This window comes from Coregonus clupeaformis, chromosome 26, assembly GCF_020615455.1.
Source record: "Coregonus clupeaformis isolate EN_2021a chromosome 26, ASM2061545v1, whole genome shotgun sequence".
NCBI lineage: Eukaryota > Metazoa > Chordata > Actinopteri > Salmoniformes > Salmonidae > Coregonus > Coregonus clupeaformis.
The window spans coordinates 47,422,042-47,426,611 of NC_059217.1; the positions used below are offsets into that span (position 1 = coordinate 47,422,042).

Here is a 4,570-nt window from a genome sequence, read left to right on the forward strand (position 1 = left end):
GTTCTATTGGCTACTTAACCAGACGGCCTGACGTCACCACTATGCGTCAAATCTTTCCCACCTGTGGCCACATGTTCTAAACATGGCGAACCAGTTACCAAACTTTGGCCAACAGGTAATTCATATGTTTACCTAAGTAGTTACATGGTTTGTCATTAAATGGATTAGATAAACACGCGTCTAATATCCGTACATTATTGACCCGTGAATGACAATTTTGAAGTACGTTAGCGTATTTGGCTGGCTTTGGTGTCGGACTAGCTAGCCAAAGACTGCATGCCTGTAACTTTACAGCTAGCCACTGCCAGCCGTAGTGAAAGATTTGTCCGTTTGTTGGTGGGGTTGGAAAGTAATAAAGGGATACAAAAAATAAAAAGATTTGTCTGTAAGTTTGCCCAGTTTGTGTGTTAGTGAGAGAGAGAGAGAGAAAACAGTGACAACCCTAAATAGCTATTCCCATAACAATACCTGAAGCCTACATCCAATCTTGCCTGATACCAGCTGTTTGGTTGACATAATTTCAAATTAAAATGTTCATATGTCCTCACAGGCGATGGGGAGAAGCTCCTGTACAGATTTGCAGCAGGCCAAGCAACACCTTCCTCTGGATCTTGATTACTTATATTTTGTCTACCCCGTTGAGATTATATTTATCAGCTCACTAGCAAATCAAGTAGACTTGCCTCAAGAGGTAGTGTAGGTTCTCTCCAACCTGTATAGTCTAGTCAATGCTGAAATGGAAGAAAGATGTGCCCCATCAATTGTTGTTGAGTTGGAATGGCGAAATGGGACGTCCTAAACCGATTGTCAGAACAGCACCTTCGACAGCCGATTGAAATGGATCTGCCTGTACCTTGCATCGCCAAACTGCTTGGCATCTCAACACAAACTGACCAACACAAGAATGCAGGAATAAGGTATCGTGGTAAGGGTAACGTACAGCCAAATGACAGACGAGGAGCTGGACAATCTGGTGGCCACAGTCAAGACAAGTTCACCACAATTAGGATGGTGAGAGAACTTCTGAAAACACTGGGTCATTGAGTCCAGTGGACCCGAGTGTGGGACTCAGTGCATTGTGTAGATGCTGCAGGAATACAGGAAAGAATGGCAAGACTTGGATGTGTTGTCAGAAGAACATTCTCTGTTCGGGGGTCCTCTTTCCCTCATACATGTGGACACCAACCACAAGTTGATCAGGTAAGCGTAGACCCGCTTCACTTCGGGGGTACACGTTCAGTCATATAACTCATAGCCCATACAATGCTGCCTCTGTTATGTTTTACCACAAGATGGCTGATTTGGCAATTATACAAAACTGTCCAAAATGGTCTTTCAACAGATATGGCTTTGTAATATTTGGTGGCATAGACGGCTTCTCGAGAAAGGTAACCGATTGATCTCCCATGGTATTTGAAGTTCTTAATGTTTGTCTGACTCAATCTGGATAATCCAATGCTTTCTATTCAAAATGGGTTTGAATTATACAACATCACAGTTGTTTTTGTATACAGTACCAGTCAAAAGTTTGGACACACCTACTCATTCCAGGGTTTTTCTTTATTTTTACTATTTTCTACATTGTAGAATAATAGTGAAGACATCAAAACTATGAAATAACACATACGGAATCATGTAGTAACCAAAAAAAAGTGTTAAACAAATCAAAATATATTTTATATTTCAGATTCTTCAAAGTAGCCACCCTTTGCCTTGATGACAGCTTTGCACACTATTGGCATTCTCTCAACCAGCTTCACCTGGAATGCTTTTCCAACAGTCTTGTAGACTAGCCTACCCGCACAGCCTACAGTGAGTGAAGCTGTTGTATCGGCAAGCTGCTGGCTACACGTACCAAGACCAGAGTGGGCACGTTTGCTATTTAACGCAAACAGTTTTTGTGACAAAACTATCGGGTAAAGTTGAAAATGTGATGGATTTTGTGGACACTAAGTCACCACACACTGATTTTGTATCGCCAACAAGTCTATTTGGTGGAAACACAACTGTTAGGAAAATGTTCATATTTTCTTTACGCAGACTTTAGAATATTCGCAAGAAAGTTTGTCGCCAATTGGATGGAAACCTAGCTATATAATCCAATGTCAATTCAATCTCTCACATGCATTGAAGAAAAGTGTTTAGAAACAGTTCAATTCAACAGGAGACGGCGAAGTAGAAGTGCCTTAGAATACTTTGACCAATTACATCTCCTTATGCTCAGAAAGGTTACAATAATAGTAATGAGTTGTGTACATTTACATTTTAGTCATTTAGCAGACGCTCTTATCCAGAGCGACTTACAGGAGCAATTAGGGTTAAGTGCCTTGCTTAAGGGCACATCGACAGATTTTTCACCTAGTCGGCTCGGGGATTAGAACCAGCGACCTTTCGGTTACTGGCACAACGCTCTTACCCACTAAGCTACCTGCCTGTAGGACAGAGGACTGGGTATGACGTTGAATGTTTCATTGTGTTGCTTCAAATGTTCTCTCGTGTGCTTTCAGGTTTGAACAGTTATGGAGGGACCGTGTGGATGGCCGGGTCAAACATATTTTACACAGTTTGGAAGATGAGGGCTCCCTTGACCTGTCAAACAGCCTTCACCTATTCTGTGCTCACTATGTATTCCTCACGTGCCTCCAAGCAGACCTAGACACCTTTACCAATGGATGGGATAAACATTCTCTGCACATTTGAGCAAAATCTGACCCACAACCAGCTATGGGAAATGGGACAAGCCCAGAATCCTGTCACCTTCCGTGGCAATGTGGAGGTATAGATTTAAAGGAGCCACTATGAAAATGTAATTAAGCCTTATCTAAAAAAAAAAAAAAAAATTGGTTGTTTTGTAAACTAACATGATTTTCCATGTTTAGGATTTAAACAACTTGGACGGGGATGATGCCTGCCTCCCAGAGGAGCATGGGAATTGTGGTCCCACAAGTGGAGTGCCCGCTGACAGCAGGATGTGACACTGCTCATAGCAGCCAAGCGACCCAACCTCACCATCTTCGAGACTAGGGACAAGATATTTATGCGTCCGTTTTGAACTATGTGCTGCTACTTATGGCTGAACGATCCTTATACCTCTGCTTGATACTGTCGCAAGGAACAACAACTGTCTGTCCAGTCCAGTAATTCTAAATTGCTGCAATGTTATGAAATGTGGTCGCAGCAAAATGACAGCAGTTGATTGGCTGATTTTCATTGGTTACTAATGTTGCGGAAAAGGTTCAGAAAGGACTTGCACGTAAAAGGGAGAAAATTCACATTGATTTAGTTTATTTAATCTCAAAATTGTAATGAGAGACAGTGTCGGTTATAGGTATGCGAGAGTTTTAAGTGTGCGTCACTATGTATCGGAGAGAGCATGTCTATTAATCTTATTTTGTGTCTGCAAATGTGTAAAGTACCAAACTAATGTCGTATATGAAGATTATGACGTTGTTAATGTTTTTAAGTGGAACCGGAGAGGACGTTTATTTTAGTGTCAGAGGGAATGGTTTTAATGTGACACCCCGGATAGGACAGAGAAGTCTGTGTGTTGTAGACAGGGGATTGGACAGTAGAGGGAGCCACCCACATCTTGGGGAGATTATATATACTGGGGGAAAAACGAAGAAGAGGTTAGAGCGACCATTGCAATCTGGGGCGTCGCTCTCCGGGTGGGCATGACACCTGTAACTCATGCTGAAATCTTGTGATATGAATAAACTTATGATCAAAGGTTCAGTATGAGCAGACTCCTTTGTTTGACAGCAATGAGCACCAGCAGCGATACACTACACTACACTAACAACCACCAACTTCGGATGCATAACAGTTTCAAAGTGTGTGAGTGAGTGCGAGAGAGGTACGATGGGAAAAGTAATACATCATTTACAGATTATTGGCTGAATTGATCAATCAGCAAAACGGGGGGGGTAAACCCTATGGTGGGTTGGGTATAGACAGTAAAATGACACATTTCCTGCATTCTGTGACCATTGATATGCACCTGGCCATCTCAATAGTTACTGGAGAAATGCAGCTGTCTGGGACCATTGATATGCACCTGGCCATCTCCTGGTTTTTGGAGGAATGCAGCTGTCTGGGACCATTGATATGCACCTGGCCATCTCCTGGTTAATGGAAGAATGCAGCGGTCTCTTTGTCTGTCCCTGCACCTCTGTCTGCCGGTGACACTGGACTCAGATCCTGATCAATAGTCTGGGTCAGCACAGAGATGAGGCTGACTGGACTCAGATCCTGATCAATAGTCTGGGTCAACACAGAGATGAGGCTGACTGGACTCAACCCCTTATTATATGCACGCATGACTGTAAGTCGCTTTGGATAAAAGCGTCTGCTAAATGGCATATTATTTATTATTATTATTAATAGTCTGGGTCAGCACAGAGTTGAGGCTGACTGGACTCTAACCCTGATCAATAGTCTGGGTCAGCACAGAGATGAGTCTCTATGCAGCCGAAACCACCTCTGAATACTCTCTCTGCTGAACACAAAGTGAACATTAGCTGGAAATAGAGACAAGGGAAAAGCATTAACTGATTTGACCAATTTTGAA

At 42.6% G+C, this 4,570-nt stretch overlaps 1 long non-coding RNA gene across 1 annotated transcript; it reads left to right on the forward strand.

The window, feature by feature from the left end:
* Window positions 1–2: 2 nt before the first annotated feature.
* On the forward strand, window positions 3–3,498 carry LOC121540766. Its single transcript, XR_005995545.1, has 4 exons — window positions 3–115; window positions 551–1,200; window positions 2,508–2,776; window positions 2,880–3,498. It is a non-coding gene; the product is annotated as an uncharacterized LOC121540766 (long non-coding RNA).
* The last annotated feature ends 1,072 nt before the right edge of the window (window positions 3,499–4,570 follow it).